Source organism: Chlorocebus sabaeus, chromosome 20 (genome assembly GCF_047675955.1).
Source record: "Chlorocebus sabaeus isolate Y175 chromosome 20, mChlSab1.0.hap1, whole genome shotgun sequence".
NCBI lineage: Eukaryota > Metazoa > Chordata > Mammalia > Primates > Cercopithecidae > Chlorocebus > Chlorocebus sabaeus.
Window position 1 is genome coordinate 124,735,914 of NC_132923.1, and position 16,120 is coordinate 124,752,033.

Here is a 16,120-nt window from a genome sequence, read left to right on the forward strand (position 1 = left end):
GGGAGTTTGAGATGCGCTGGCCTAGCAGAAGCTGAGCAGAAAGAAGTGCAAATGCTGGACGGTTTGCTTTCCATAGCAAAAGTAATTCTAATAGCCAATCACTGCCAACCCATTTTACAGATGGGGAGACTGAGACATAAGGATGAGAAATCTGCCCAAAGTCACACAGCTGGTCAGTGTTAGAGCCAGTATTTGGCACGTGCTCTGATCCGCCAGCTTCTGCTGCCTGGGGTTGGGGGTGTGCTGTAGTCCAGAATTACAGCAGGTAGGGACTGTGGGGAGGGCATCCCAGATGGGGACAGGCATGTCCAAAGGCCGAGAAACTAGGCCTGGCACAGAGGCTCTGAGATCCCTGCTCCCCACTCCCCATGAGACTGAGGTGGTTTGTTTGTTTGTTTGTTTGTTTGTTTTAAGACAGAGTACTCGCTGTCTCTGTTGCCCAGGCTGGAGTGCAGTGGTGTGATCTTGGCTCACTGCAACCTCCACCTCCCGCGTTCAAGCAATTCTCCTGCCTCAGCCTCCCAAGTAGCTGGGACTACAGGTGCTTGGCATCACACCTGGCTAATTTTTGTATTTTTAGTAGAGGGGGGGTTTCACCATGTTGGCCAGGCTGGTCTCGAACTCCTGACCTCAACTGAGCCACCCACCTCAGCCTCCCAAAGTGCTGGGATTATGGGAGTGAGTCACCATGCCTGGCCGAGACTGACTGCTTTTTGAAATGCTTGCTTCTCCCTGGCCCCCAACCTATCACTAGTTCTGTTTAACCTGCAGTTTTACCCCCACATCTACCAGCTCTTCCTCACCTTCCCGCCGTCTGGACTTGACAGTGGCCACCTGAGGGTCTCCTCTCGTCTACCCCATCCACCGCACCCAGCTCCCAGTGCAGACACCAGACTGATCTTTTGAAAACACGATCTACTGTCTTCCCCTCCATCCTATTGAAGACCCTCAGATGGCTCCCAACCCAGCTAAGAATAAAGCCCAAAGTCCTGTGTTTGCTTCTATAGCTCATATACTAAAATTGGAGCAATACAGAAATTAGCATGGCCCCTGCATAAGGATGATACAGAAATTCATGAAACAGTTCATATAAAAAAAAAAAAAGAAAAAAAACCCAAAGTCTTGACAGTGGCCCAAGAGGCCCTGCCCTCCTTGCCTGCCTGTGAAGTCCCTGGTACTCTCTCCTACCAGCCTCTTTTTGCCACTGGCACCCCACGGGCACCCCACTCCCTGCGGCAGCCTGTGCATGCTGTTCCTCTGCCTGCACCAGTCCCTAAATCCAGCGTACCCCCATTCATCCTGGGGACCTCACTCATGAGTGCCACTTCCTCTGGGAAGCCCTCTCTGATCACCCCCATCCAGGTCATGTGCTGTGTTCCTACCAGAAGCTCTAGGGGACTGTTGGTTTCCTTGCTCACTAAGGTTGTTGGCAGAATTCAGTTCCTTGTGGTTGTAGGACTGAGGTCTTGTTTCTTTTCTGACAGCCAACTAAGGGCTGTTCCCTGCTTCTAGGGACTGTGGCATCCTTTGGCTCATGGCCCCCTTACTCCATCTGCAAAACCAGCAATAGTGAGCTGAGTCCTTCTCACATCACATTTCTCTCCTTGCCTCTATCATCTTTCTCCAGCACAGCCAGGAAGGGTTATCTGCTTTTAAGGACTCATGTGATTAGATTGGGCCCACCCTGATAATCCAGGATAATCTTCCTATCTCAAGATCCATACTCTCGGGATTAGAATGTGTGAACATTTGGCTGGGCGCAGTGGCTCTCACTTAAAATCCCGGCTCTTTGAGAGGCTGAGGCAGGAGGATCACTTGAGCTCAGGAGTTTGAGACCAGCCTGGGCAACACAGCGAAGGAGAAAACCCATGTCTACAAAAGATACAAAAATTAGCCGGGCATCGTGGAATGCACCGGTAGTCCCAGGAGGCTGAGATGGGAGAATCTCTTGAGCTGTGGTTGGGCCACTGCATTCCAGCCTGGGTGACAGGGTGAGACCCTCTCCTAAATTAACAAAGTAGAACGTATGGACATTCTAGAGGACTATGAGTCTGCCGCCACACCCCCACTCCTAAGCAACCACTAGACTATATTACCACACGCTGAACTCGGTCACCTCCTAACTGTGGGACCCTGAACCCCTCTCTCCACACTGAGTGCTCACTTGAGCTCCAGACCAACAGACTACCTGAAACTAAAGTCATCCTCCTCCCCCTCTTTAAACACACCCACAAGTACACAGGGTCCATCTCCGGCCACAGGCAGCACCTCTCACAGTTGTCCCACCTGCAAGCAGGTGCCAAGTTGAGCTTCCCCCAGTTCCTGCACAGCTGAGGAAGAGTGTGCGGGGCCCCATGCTGCCTGGCCCCAGGGTTGGAGGTAAAACCCAAAGACAGTGGACACGGAAACAGCATAGAGGGTAGAGCCTGGAGTTCCTGGCTGGAAGGAACTCAGGGACAGGCAAGTACCTTGAAATAATGTTTGTGTAAGAGTTGAAGACACAAGGAAAAAACATGAAAAGTGGCTTACCAGTCAAAGACAGGTTTATTTTGGAAAATAAAACTGAGAGGGGCTTCTGGCCAATTTCGGTCAGCAGCATTTTCTCTTACAGACTAAGGGTATTTAAGGGTTCTGGGAGGGCGCTTATCGCAGGCAAGGAATGTTTGTGTATGGAGGAGAGTTTTACTGCATGCTGGGAATGTCTGTGGTCAGAGGGAAGGTTATCTCGGGGCTGGCATGTCTCTGATCGGACAGGGGTGTTTATCTTAGTGTTGGAATGTTTTTCGTTGGAGGTGTCATTTGTGGTTTATGGTCATGCTGACATTAGCCATTAGGCTGATGTTTTGGGGTTGGATTTAGGCGGTTTCTAATCAAGGAGAACTTAAAATGGCGATGCTTGTCCAAGATGGTGACACTCCTGCTCTGTCAGTTAGCAAGAATCATACCATCCTCACTGGGTGCCTATTGTCGTGTGGGATGGAAGGAGGACATGAGAGGGGGTCTGTGGTCAGCAGAATAGCACCCCCTAAAGATAACCACTTCCTAATCCCCAGGACCTAGGGTGACATATTCATATATGTGCTCATATACGTTACCCTACATGGCAATGGGGAATCGGGGTGGTAGATGGCATTGAGGTTGTGAACCCGCTGACTTTGAGATGGGAGATTCCCCCTGGATTATCCAGGTGAGCCAATGCAATTTAAGGGAACTTAAAAATGCAAGAGGGAGGCAAAAGAGAGAGTCAGGGAGTCAGAAAAAGAGATGAGCACAGAAGCTCTTCACTGTCACTTCCCAAATAAGTTTCATCAAATGCTGGGGCTACAGGATAGTAACAGATGACAGGCAAAAGAACAAGGCCAGGCGCGGTGGTTCACACCTCTAATCCCAGCACTTTGGGAGGCCAAGGTGAGTGGACTGCTTGAGCCCAGGAGTTCAAGACCAGCCTGAACAACATAGCAAGACCCTGTCTTTATTTATTTATTTATTTTTAAAAATTTTTTTTTAGACGGAGTCTCACTCTGTCACCCAGGCTGAACTGTAGTGGTGCAATCTCGGCTCACAGTAACCTCTACCTCCCAGGTTCAAGCAATTCTCCTGCCTCAGCCTCCTAAGTAGCTGGGATTACAGGCATGTGCCACCACACCTGGCTAAGTTTTGTATTTTTAGTAGAGATGGGGTTTCAGCATGTCTCAAACCCGTAACCTCAAGTGATCCACCTGCCTCGGCCTCCCAAAGTGCTGGGATTACAGGCACGAGCCACTGTGCCCGGCCTAAAAATAAAAAAAATTAAAAAATTTAATTAGCTGGGCATGGTGGCACGTGCCTGTAGTGCCAGCTACTCAAGGAACTAAGGTGGCAGGATTGTTTGAGTCCAGGAATTTAAGGTTACAGTGGACTATGATTGCAACACTGCACTCCAGCTTGGGTGACAGAGTGAGACCCTGTCTCATAAATAAATAAACAAAAATAATCACTGGAGTCCAATTGAGAGATTTCCATTTTAGATCACGGGGCCTCTCAGAGCCTTTGATGTGCTTTCTTACTCTCTGATTCTCCAAGGAAGGATATGGGGGCTAGTCAGAAAAATCTGCAATGTTTCTCAAACTTCGTTGGCCATAGAACCTTTTTTTCTCAGAACTGCCATTGCCAGAAAGTGACTTTGGAAAATGTTGCCTTTGGCACTAGGGAAGCATTAAAGGGTTTCAGGACCATTCATGTGGTGGGGAGGTGGACAGGATGGAGGAGAGCGAGTCCATTTTACCAAGATCACATCTTGAGTCCGAATTTAGCAAACTGCTTGATCCTCCCTTCCCACCGAGAAATCCCTCCTGCCCCACAGAAATCCCATGCCAGCTCCATGAGCCAATTGTTCAGGCTGCAGGGATCCTGAAGGTTCCAGGGCCGAAGCAAGTGTTAGAGCTGCATCCTTAGCTACACCTCAGACGGGGTAAAACCCACCCAGCCCTGAAGTACGTTCCCAGGCAGCAACAGCCACCACGGGACGATGGCAGCTACAAAGAAAAATGTAGTGGGCCAGGCGCGATGGCCCCCACCTGAAGTCGCAGCCCTTTGGGAGGCCGAGGCAGGCAGATTATTTGAGGTGAGGCGTTTGAGACCAGCTTGGCCACCATGGTGAAACCCCATCTCTAGTGAAAATACATGAAAATTAACCAGGCATGGTGGTGAGTGCCTGTAGTCCCAGTTACTCGGGAGCCTGAGGCAGGAGAATCGCTTGAACCCAGGAGGTGGGGGTTGCACTGAGCCACGATCTCACCACTGCACTCCAGCATGAGTGACAGAGCGAGACTCTGTCAAAAAAAAAAAAGAAAAAGGAAAGGAAAAGGAAAAGGAAAGGAAAGGAAGAAAGGAAAGAGACAAAGAGAGGGAAGGGAGGGAGGGAGGAAAATGTAGTGGACTTGAAGAAAAAGGAAACGGGGCCCAGCTGCCTGGGAGTATTCAACTTTTTGATCCTCTTGGAGGTGCCTTGGGTTCCTGTGCCAGCCTCAGGCCACTTGCTCAGAAGGGGCTTGTGTATTTACTTTTTGTTTGTTTGTTTGTTTTTAAGACAGGGCCTCGTGGTCACCCAGGCTGGAGTGCAGTCTACGATCATGAACACAGCTCACTACAGCCTTGACCTCCGGGGCTCAAGTGATCCTCTCACCTCAGCCTCCTGAGCTGCTGGGACCACAGGTGCGTACCACCATGCCCAGCTAATTGTTTGTTGCCCAGGCTGTTCTCAAACTCCTGGGGTCATAAGATCCTCCTGCCTCGGCCTCCCAAAGTGCTGGGAATACAGGCGTGAGCCTTTGCGTCCAACCTGGTGTGTTTCCTTGCCCACTTTCCTCTCCTAGACTGTGTGTGGGAAAGGGGCGGGGCACATGCCCCCCAGACCGTTTGGAGAGAGAGAACTCTTGGCCTGGCCGCTGCATCCTGGCCTCCCTCACCTGACTCAAGAGCGGGAAGGGTGCCTGCCCTGGCTGGGAAGGTGAAGGTGGGGTTTAGGAGTTTCCTGGTCTCGGCAGGTTGGAACAATTTCAGGAGACTGTGCGGAGACCACACTACCTGTGCACTCCCTGAGACCAGGAACCATAACTGGCAGGCAGCAGGCCATCAAATAAGTTGATTGCTGAAATGAAGCTGTGGGTGACGCCTCCAGGAGTTCTCAGCTCCCTGGAGGACCCAAGAACCCAAGGGGAGCCTGCTGGGTGGGGCTTCCAAAGCAGGCCCCAGGCTTGCCCCAACCATGGGCGCTGATGTGCTATTTGACCTCTGACCCCTTCTGCTGCCTCCAGAGCCCTGGGCAAAGCTGGCGAGGACAATGGCACCATCTGTGGTGCAGAGCCTCGTCACTGCAAACTCTGGAGCCTCCATCCCCCACTGACCCAGGTGGAGGTGAAGATGGGCTCCCCTGGACTCCCACAGGCCCCAGACAGTCCCCGACACAGTACTGGCCACCCTCTCCTCTGTCTTCCCCTTCCCACACTGCCACCCGTCGAGGGCAAGGACTGGAACTGGTTCATCTCCAAGGCTGTATCCACAATGCCCAGCATACAACAGGCACCTAATAAGGCTCACCTTTATTTACACAGCACTTACTGTGTCCAGGAGCTGCTCTCAGCCCTTGGCACATATTAACTCCTGTTATCCTTATACCAGCCCTACAATACAAGGTAGCTACTGTTATTAGCCCATTTTATAGATGGGGAAACCGAGGCACACAGAGGTAACTTAACTTGCTCAAGGTCACTAGCTAGTGTCAGAAGTCAGGGATTACCCTGACAGGCTGACAAAAAAGTTCATACCTTTAACCAAATACCCTACTCTCAAAGGTGGCTCATGCTTCTAATCCCAGCACTCTGGGAGGCCGAAACTAGTGGATTACTTGAGGTCAGGAGTTCGAAACCATCTTGGCCAACATGGTGAAACCCCATCTCTAGTAAAAATACAAAAATCAGCTGGCATGGTGGCGAGTGCTTGTAATCCCAGCACTTTGGGAGGCCAAGGCGGATGGATCACTTGAGGCCAGGAGTTCGAGGCCAGCCTGGCTAACATGGTGAAACCCGTCTGTACTAAAAATACAAAAATTAGCCGGGTGTGGTGGTGGGTGCCTGTAGTTCCAGCTACTAGGGAGGCTGAGGCAGGAGAATCACTTGAACCCAGGAGGTGGAGGTTGCAGTGAGCCAAGATCACACCACTGCACTCCAGCCTGGGTAACAGAGCGAGACTCCATCTCAAAAAAAAAAAAAAAAAGAGAGAGAGAGGAAATGTGAGGACGGAAGGACAGTTCAGAGTGATGCAGGAGGGGCCAAGGAACACAGGCAGCTTCTAGAAGCTGGAAAAAGGCAAGGAAACGTTTTGCCACAGCATATCCAGAAGAAAACCGTAGCTCCACTGCCTTATCATAGACTTTTTTCCTTTTTTTGAGACAGAATCTTGCTCTGTCACCCAGGCTGGAGTGCAGTGGTGGGATCTCGGCAAACTGCAACCTCTGCCTCCCAGGTTCAAGCAATTATCGTGCCTCAACCTCCCAAGTAGCTGGGACTACAGGCACGTACCACCATGCCCAGCTCATGTTTGGATTTTTAGCAGGGACAGGGTTTTGCCATGTTGGCCAGGCTGCTCTCAAACTCCTGGCCCCAAACATCTGCCTACCTCAGCCTCCCAAAGTGCTGGAATTACAGACTTGTCATGGACTTTTGACCACCAGGGCTATAAAATAATACCTTCATGTTGTTCTAAGCCACCAAATGTGTGCTAATTTGTTATAGCAGCAGAAGAAAACGAACATATACTGTAACCAGGATGAATAAAAGAGCCTATGCTTGGGTTGGAATGAATGAACAGGATAACGTGGAGGCCAAAAAAGGGGGATCTTGGGCTAGGTTAATAGAAGTAAGGTGGCCGGGCGCAGTGGTTCAAGCCTGTAATCCCAGCACTTTGGGAGGCCGAGACGGGCAGATCATGAGGTCAGGAGATCGAGACTATCCTGGCTAACACAGTGAAACCCCATCTCTACTAAAAAAATACAAAAAACTAGCCGGGCGAGGTGGTGGGCGCCTGTAGTCCCAGCTACTTGGTAGGCTGAGGCAGGAGAATGGTGTAAACCCGGGAGGCGGAGCTTGCAGTGAGCTGAGATTCGGCCACTGCACTCCAGCCTGGGCGACAAAGCGAGACTGTCTCAAAAAAAAAAAAAAAAAAAAAAAAATAGAAGTAAGGTGAGTCTACTGGGGAGTGGTCTCTGACCCAGGTGGCACCAGGAATTCTACAGTGGACTCTGGTACCCAGAGATCCACATCAGTGGCTTGGACTCTATAGATGGCTCCATACTTCAACACCCAACCCCTACTTGTACTTGAGCATGGGCAAACTAGAACTTTTCTCCAAAACACCTATTCCATCCTTCACTTGTTTTTTTCCACATCCCAAAATGACACCTCCCTGCAGCCAGACACTGAGCTCCCAAATATGGACGGGATCCCTGATTTCCCTCCTGCCCTCTGTGCTCCCTGCAGACCCATCCACGGGGTCTGCTTGATTCTAGCTTGAAAGCACATTCCAGCTGGGCACAGTGGCTCATGCCTGTAATCCCAGCACATAGGAGGCAAAGGCAGGAGGATCACCTGAGCCCTGGGAGTTTGAGACCAAACTGGGCAACATAGCGAGACCCTGTCTCTACATAGGCAGGCAGATCACGAGGTCAGGAGATTGAGACCCTCCTGGCTAGGACAGTGAAACCCCGTCTCTACTAAAAATACAGAAACAAAATTAGCCAGGCGTGGTGGCAGGTGCCTGTAGTCCCAGCTACTTCGGAGGCTGAGGTGAGAGAACGGCGTGAACCTGGGAAGCGGAGCTTGCAGCTAGCCGAGATCGCACCACTGCATTCCAGCCTGGGCGACTGAGCGAGACCCTGTCTCAAAAAAAAAAAAAAGAAAAGAAGAAAAAGTCCATTCCCACCTCTGCTCACCCCTCCGCTGGATCACTGCAATGACCTGGCTTCCTGCTCCCATCCGGCCTGCTCCCCCCACGCCCCGCCCCCACAGCAGACAGAGGGAACTTGAAATATATCATGCAGTATCACTCCCCTGCCAAAAACCTGACCACAGTCCACAAAGGTCTGCACGATCTACCAACTTTCCTGCCACCTGCTCCTAACCACCCGTCTTCACTCACTTCCCTCCAGCCACACCGGCCTCCTTCCTGTTCCTCCAGCCTCTTGGGGCTTTTACCCCCTGGGCCTGGATGCTCTTCTACTAACCTCCCACTGGCTTCCTCCCTCTTTTCATTCCGTGTGTGTGTTACGCTCTGCAAGTCCTGTTTTCCCCATCTTAGGGAGCCGCCTGTCTCTCTCACACTGCAGGATTCTAATCCTCTCATTGCAGCTAGCAGCAGTCTGTTGACTGTCACCCCTGTGGAAAGTCAGTTCCACGGAGCAGAGACCTGGCTCTACGGTGCATGGATGAACGTGCAGCACCCAGAGTACTCCCTGGCATGCAGAAGGTGCTCAATAAATGTCTGTGGAATGAATGAATTGAAGAGAACAGGCAGATGAGGAGCCTTGAGCTCATGATACATGAGGAATAAATGTTGGAGGACAGGTGTGTGACTGGCTGAGAGACTCCGGGGACCCAAGGTCACAGTCTTCACATCACCAGAGGCACTTCTGAGGAACACGGAGGTGACTCATTTTCAAAACTAGATTTCAGGCAAGGCATAGTGGCTCACGCCTGTATTCCCAGCACTTTGGGAGGCTGAGGCGGGTGGGTCACCTGAGGTCAGGAGTTTGAGACCAGCCTGGCTAACATGGTGAAATTCTGTCTCTGCTAAAAATACAAAAATTAGCCAGGTGTGATGGCATGCACCTGTAATCCCAGCTACTTATGGAGGCTGAGGCAAGAAAATCACTTGAACCTGGGAAGCAGAGGTTGCAGTGAACCAAGACGGCACCATTGCACTTCAGCCTGGGCAACAAGAGCGAAACTCCATCTCAAAAAGAAAAAGGCCAGGCGCAGTGGCTCATGCCTGTAATCCCAACACTTTGAAAGGCCGAGGCGGGTGGATCATGAGGTCAGGAGTTCGAGACTAGCCTGGCCAGCATGGTGAAACCCCATCTCTACTAAAAATACAAAAAATTAGCCAGGCATGGTGGTGCATGCCTGTAGTCCCAGTTACTTGGGAGGCTGAGGCAGGAAAATTGCTTGAACCCAGAAGGTGGAGGTTGTAGTGAGCCGTGATCGTGCCACTGCACTCTAGCCTGGGCAACAGAGAGAGACTCCATCTCAACAAAAAAAAAAAAAGAAAAGAAAGAAACTAGATTTCAGTGTATGGTGAAGATCGTCTAAATGCCAAAGCTAACCCAGGATGGCGTGAGCTGCCTCGGCATGGAGCAAGCATCCTGTCAGCGGGGGCATACAAGCACAGGCTGAATGAAAGTCCCTGGAGCCAGGCCTGACCCAGAACAGCTGCTCATTTCAGATCTGCTGAATGCATGCATGCATGAATACTTGCATCAATGTCACCCAAGGACTTAAGCATGCAGGGAGTAACTAGACTGAGCCATGTATAAAAAGTCCCTCCCCACCAGCGAGGCCACGAGAATGCCCAGTGGTTTTCAACCGTAGATAACCGGAAGGAGGTCCCCCACCCCCACCCCAGTATCCCCAGGGCGGACCTGGGAGGGGAGAGAGAGAAGTGGAGAACTGGTCTGGCCCAGAACTGCCTTTGTTTTTTTGACATTCTACATGTCTAGTCTGTGGCTTAGGTGGGCGCTACCCCGACCAGTCCTGGAACTGTGGGCAAGACTCTCCCCTACCTCTGCGCGTCCGCATTGAATCCTTGTCTGTGAAATGAGGACTGTCATCCCAGATGGGCCACCCCCAGCGTCAGCGCACTGGCGGGACAAGCTGGCCAAGGCCGGGCTGATCTACCGTCATCGCCAAGGACCCTCAAGCCTCCCAGACTCCCCCGGCCCAGACACAATCATCCTTCAGCCCCATTTTCCTTCTGATGATTGTCGTGATGTGAAGAAGGGTGATGAGGGAGTATGCAAACCTTAGAATGAATCACAATCTGCTCAAGAAACAAGTCGAAGTCAGATATGAGTGGGAGCAGAAGCAGAAACTTACAGTAAACGCCCCTCCTTCCGGCACTCACTGCTCTCAGGCTGAGTAACGCGACTCCCTGTCCCCAGAGCGCTTGTGCTGCCTCGGGAAGGGCTTCGATTAAGACAAACCAGGCCTTCTTTCCACCCCTTCAGGGTCCCCTCCTCTCCAGGTGCCCTCGTCCTGCCGCCCTGCAGGATTTGAGCAGCTCTGGAAATGTCCCCTTTGCAAAACAAAACCAGAAAATCTCTCCCGCCCTCTTGTCACTCCCTGAAATTCCATTAGCACTCCACTCTGTGGGGTAACTAGCTAAGCTTTTAAAGTTAAATTGCTAGGTGGAGGAGTCACACATAGAGCTTTCCTATCACCCCAACTAAAATTCCTTTATTTTATTTTTTATTTTTATTTTTTTGAAACCCAGTCGCACTGTCACCCAAGCGGGAGCGCAGGCTCACTGCAACCTCCGCCTTCTGGGTTCAAGTGATTCTCCTGCCTCAGCCTCCTGAGTAGCTGGGATTATAGGCGCCTGCCACCATACCCAGCTAATTTTTGTATTTTTAGTAGAGAGGGGGTCTCACCATGTTGACTAGGCTGGTCTCGAAGTAATCTGCCAGCACACCGTGGCCTCCCAAAGTGCTGGGATTACAGGTGTGAGCCACCGCGCCCGGCCCCCGCTAAGATTCATTCATGAGAACCTTCCTGGTCCCAGCCTGCACACTAACTCAGAACAAAGCTGCTTACATCTGGCTGGAATTGGGGGTACGTGGATGTGGGAGGAAGGCTTGTTTAGCCTTAGCTCTGGCAAGGAACATGATGTTGGGGGAATTCTAAGTCTACTGAGTTCGCAAGAAGGCCGGGGCTTCCCCCACCCCCCAACCCCACCCCATGGTGCCTGGATGAAAAGGATGGAGCTATGGGGGAAAAATTTTTCTCTGCGGATATGCACCAGTTAACCCTGGGTCAGACTGCAAAAAACACAATTGGACAAGACAGTGACATGAAGCATCAGAGGCTAACTCTCAGATGGTGACAGCTAGCAAGAAAGCATTCCTGCCTCAGAATACCAGGCGAAAAATGATGGAGTCTTGGGAAAAATCAAATAGAGATGAAAAAAGAATTTCAGGATGGGCACGGTGGCTCACGCCTGTAATTCCAACATTTTAGGATGCTGAGGCGGGAGGATCACTTGAGGCCAGAAGCTCGAGACCAGCCTGAACAACATGATGAAACCCCATCTCTACTAAAAATACAAAAATTAGCTGGGTGTGGTGGCAGACGCCTATAATCCCAGCCACTCGGGAGGCTGAGGCAGGAGAATCACTTGAACCCAGGAGGCAGAGGTTGCAGTGAGCTGAGATCGCGCCACTGCACTCCAGCCTGGGAGACAAAGTGAGACTGTCCCAAAAAATAAAAATAAATAAAAAAAAATTTAGGCTGGGGGCAGTGGCTCACTCCTGTAATCCCAGCACTTTGGGATGCCGAGGCGGGCGGAGGAGTTCAAGACCAGCCTGACCGACATGATGAAACCCTGTCTCTACTAAAAAACAAAAATTAGCCAGGCGTGATGGCAAGTGCCTGTAATCCTAGCTACTCGGGAGGCTGAGACGGTAGAATCGCTTGAACCCTGGAGAGGGTGGCTGCAGTGAGCCAAGATCATGCCACTGCACTCCAGCCTGGGCAGCTGAGGGAGACTTAATCTCAAAAAAAAAAAAAAAAAAAAAAAAAAGAATTTTAAACTCAAGGAAATTCAAACCCTAATTTGAGATTTTTTTTTTTTTTTTTTTACACAATGAGCTTCCTGAACCTTTACTGAAAAAAACAGAAGTGGGAGAAGGCTTGAGAGGTAAAAAGGAATACTGTGTTGGGCAAGTAGCCCCTTCCACAAAGACCCCCTGAGTCCTGCGAAGAAATGACCTAGTGCCTGAGCCCAGAGAGGCGCTCAGCTTCCCCGGTAGGTGAGAAATGCAAATTAAGGCAACAAGGATATAACCCTTTTCACTAATCACATTGAGAAAAATTAAAATGCTGATAAGATCAAATGTCGGTTAGGATGTGGGAAAGTTGCTACTCTCTTGGCCTGCTAACAGGAGGGTAAATTGTCCAGCCACCCTGGAAGGCAGTTCGGTGGTGTCTTTTAATTTGAATGCATTTTCGCCCTGCAACCTCAGTATTCTCTTCTCAGTCTCTTGTCTAGGAAAGAATCACAGACATTTATTTCCAAAAGCATCCATATGGGGCTGTGCCCTGTAATAGTGAACAAAGAAAGAAAGAATAGTGGTGGCAACCTTAGCACCCATCCATCCAGGACATAAATAAACTATGAAACATCCCATTTGGTAAAAGACCACATAGCATTTTAAAAGATAGGCAGGCAGAGGATGTGTAAGTTTCAGCATGGAAAGCTCACCAAGATGCCTCATAGACATTATAAAGCCAAATGAAGAACCATATGTACTGTAGGGTATAGTATATGGAAACCTCTATATATGTCTATAAAAACAATATAAATATAGACATGCATTTATAAAGGTCTGCAAAGGAAACACACCAAATCAATTATGGTGGTTACATCTTTGAAGGGATCAGGATGAGGAGGTTTCAAAAGACTTGGCTTTATCTGTAGCGTTTATCGTTTTGCTTTGAGGATATATTTGCATATTTCTTGTGCAATTAAATATATAGTATATTTTATTTTAAAAAGAGTATGGGAGGCCAGATGTGGTGGCTCATGCCTGTAATCCCAGCACTTTGGGAGGCTGAGACGGGAGGATCACTTGAGGTCAGGAGTTCAAGACCAGCCTGACCAACACGGTAAAACCTCGTCTTTACTAAAAATACAAAAATTAGCCAGGTGTGGTGGCGCATGCCTGTAATCCCAGCTACTTGGGAGGCTGAGGCAGGAGAATCACTTGAATCCAGGAGGCAGAGGTTACAGTAAGCCGAGATGGAGCCATTGCACTCCAGCCTGGGCAACAAGAGTGAGACTCCACCTCAGAAAAAAAAAAAAAAAAGGTGGGTATGGGAGTTCAGGCTGCAATGAGTTATGATGGCACTCCAGCCTGGACAACAGAGTGAGACCCTGTCTCTAACATAAAAAAAGTGGAGGGGGCTTCACTCAACAAAAAGGAAGTACATAAGCTTCAGCCGCCAAACCAGCAAAGCCCCCCAAGCCCCTCTCACATCCCTTCCTTTCCTTTATCTCCCCAAGACCTTGGCACCCCAAACTCTTACCTTCGCCCAGGTGAGGGCTTGCAGAGCTGGGACAGGACGTTTTCTAGCTAGGGCTTTGTCCCCCCTGCCCTCTCGGGGGGAAGGGGCAATGCCTCACATTGCCCATGGGAGATGGAAGGGGGCACCTGGCTGTCCCCTTTGCCGCATAGATCCTCCCTCCTGCCTAAAGCCCACTCCGCCACTCTCCTCCCACTGCCTAAGGTTCAGATGACTAGAACTGATCCATAGCATGGATTCCTCTCTTCCTGTAGGCTTAAAGGGGAACTGGGTCCTCCCTCTCCCCAAGGGCGACCCACTGCTGGACCAACAGCCTGCTCCTTCCTTTCCCTCTGTGTCATTCAGCAAACATCCACTCACACCTACTATGGTTCTATGCAGGGGTCCACCAGGGTCCTGGGTCAGCTGAGGGCCTCTCTCTCAGGCAGCCCCTGGGCTCAGTGAAACACACCTGGTTACTTTGAGTTCTCCCTGCAGTGATTAATTTGGCGCTGGCCACTGGTAAGTGCTCAGTTTTCCTAAAGCAGTCCCCAAACTCAATTCTGAGGCAACCCACCATAGACTTCAGCCCCACCACTGACCTTCCAGAGGCAAATGCCCACCACGTGCTCCAGCTAATTCAATCCACAGCGTTGCTTTGCCGGACGCGGGTTGGGGAAGCTAATCTGGGTGGTCCTGCGCCCTCACCCCACTCTCACGCACAGCCAACTCCCCCTCCCTCTCTTGGCCCTCCAGCCAGTGACCAGGTTAGGGAGGGGGCAAACAGGGGATCGCGCACACAGCAGGGTAGAGCGCGGACGACCAACCTCCCATGGCCAAGGGAGGTCCACCTGGCCTGCCCACGACCCCCACGGCCTCACCTGATCTGCCCAGGACCCCGAGAGGCCAGCAGGTAGTCAGGACAAAAAGCGCCTCCCGCGTATGGCAGTGCGCTCGGTCCAGTTCATACTGAATGAATGAATCAGTCCCAGCCTTGGGGGGGTGCGGAGGAGGCGCCCCCCTCTAGCCCTTCAGCCAGCCTCCCACCTGTGGGTGCTTGCATATTCCGGTGTCCCTGCTTGTCACCCGCACCCCCTCACCCCAGCTGGGCAGGGAACGGAATGAGGAATGTCCTCCCTTGCGTCCCACGCACCCTACACTGTCCGGGCTCTGGACCGCCGGCGCCTCCCCAGGCGCCCGTCACCCGCTTACCTGTGGGAAGGCTCGGAGCGCCCCCAGGAACAGCAGTCCCAGCGCGGCGAGGAGGGCGCGCATCCCCGGTGCCGGGCGGGAGGTGGGCTGGCTGCACGCGCCCACCTGGGAAGCGGGGGAAGTGCGCGGCGCCCACGTGCGGTCCCGGCGGTTCTCAGCTGCGCGCGTGGACTCAGGCTCCCGCACGCTCCCGCCGCGGCCACCTAGTCCGCACCTAACGCACGCTGCGAAGTCACTTCAAAAGTGGTTGCTCCTCCGAGGTTTCAGCCTTAATTCTCCCGTATCACATTGGTTCCAGGAACACTTAGCGGCAAGCAGCGAAGAAAAAAGGGGCAAACACGTGCAGAGATGACTCAGGAAAAGGCGCACTAGGAGACGCCTCCCTTAGCTGTTTGAATGGCCCGCCCCGGATTTGACCGAACTAGTGGTCCTGGCTCTAGGGAGTGTGCTGCCCGCCGCACCTGGGCGTGGGGGGAGCGGAGGCAGGCAGTTTCTGGCCCTGGAGGTGGGGACTCACAGGATATTAGGAGGCCCCAAGGGGGTCCCAATGCCCCCACCCCCACTCCTGCCCCAAGAAACAGTGAAACGTGAGTAGTTTCCTGTCCCTGACACGATCAGTCAGGACCTTCTCCCATGCCCTTGTGATTCTTTGGAAGGGACAACTGGCCTAGGGAGGCTGCAGAAAAAGCAACCATCACCCACCCATCCCCATTCATAAGCATTTGCTGTAAAAATGAATCAGTGAGTGGATGATAAATTGTTGGAAGGATGGATGGATGGATGAGCATGTGGGTGGATAAATGGGTAGGTGGATGGATGGGTGGATGGATGGATGGAAGGGTGGATGGATATAACTGGATGGGTAGATGAGTGGATAGATGGGTGGCTGGATAGATAGATGGGTGGATGGATGCGTGGGTAGATGGGTGGGTGGGTGGATGGATGGATGGATGAATGGATGGGTAGGTGGGTGGGCAAATGGATGGATGGAGAGGTGAATAAATGGATGGATGGGTAGATATGTGGGTGGATGGGTGAATGGATGAGTGGATGGGTGGATGGATGGATGGATGGATGCATAGGTGGATGGATGGATGGAT

At 51.5% G+C, this 16,120-nt stretch overlaps 1 non-coding gene across 1 annotated transcript; it reads left to right on the forward strand.

Moving 5' to 3' along the window:
• The first annotated feature begins 991 nt into the window (after positions 1-991).
• On the forward strand, positions 992-1,095 carry LOC119619545 (U6 spliceosomal RNA). Its single transcript, XR_005236009.1, has one exon. It is a non-coding gene; the product is annotated as a U6 spliceosomal RNA (small nuclear RNA).
• The last annotated feature ends 15,025 nt before the right edge of the window (positions 1,096-16,120 follow it).